We start from the raw sequence: 701 nt of genomic DNA, 5'->3' as shown, positions 1-701 counted from the left end.
CGTGCATGATCTGAGTCCTCCTTTCTGACTGTCCAGAACCCAAACCCCACGGATCATACGTTTGCACCGTTGGATGCTCCCAGATCAAACTGCAACCCTGAGCCCTTTCGATAGCACATGCAGTACATGGGTAAGCACTATGCACATGCGTCGTGTAGCTCACGCTTCCTTCTCTACTAGGTTTTCATTCAAAATAGGCTACCGTTTCTCGCCACTCCTCTCATTGGTTTCCCGCCTCTTCTCCCAGATATGCATGATGTAGATGTTTGTTTAATTCTTATAGTTCATCTCATCCAAAATCAATTAGTTTTGTAAAAAAACTATTTGAAGATTCATGGAATTGTGCATTGTAAAGGTAAAAACAAAAAGTGACAATTCATTTAGAAAAAAGGTTTGGGCAATTAAGATATGGAAGATTCTAGAGAACAAAGGATAAGTGCTTGTGTTTTGAGGTTTGTGCATTATGCTTAAGTTCAACCATGGAGTCTTCTAGATTGTACATGTGGCAGAATCTGGTGGAATGTAGATGATATCCAACGGCCAATAGTGCTCGGATTTGCTATCTTTGTACCGTCGGATTGGCTTCATCCAACGAGCAACTTTCATAGTTATTCGCACACTATATATGTGTATAGATGTATAGATATATATAGATGTGTCCCATGCTAGAAAAAATAAAGTTTGAACACGTGCGTGGGACG

This window comes from Triticum dicoccoides, chromosome 7A, assembly GCF_002162155.2.
Source record: "Triticum dicoccoides isolate Atlit2015 ecotype Zavitan chromosome 7A, WEW_v2.0, whole genome shotgun sequence".
NCBI classification, from domain to species: Eukaryota; Viridiplantae; Streptophyta; class Magnoliopsida; order Poales; family Poaceae; genus Triticum; species Triticum dicoccoides.
The sequence above is the reverse complement of the archived record's forward strand: the minus strand, read 5'-3'. Positions refer to the sequence as shown.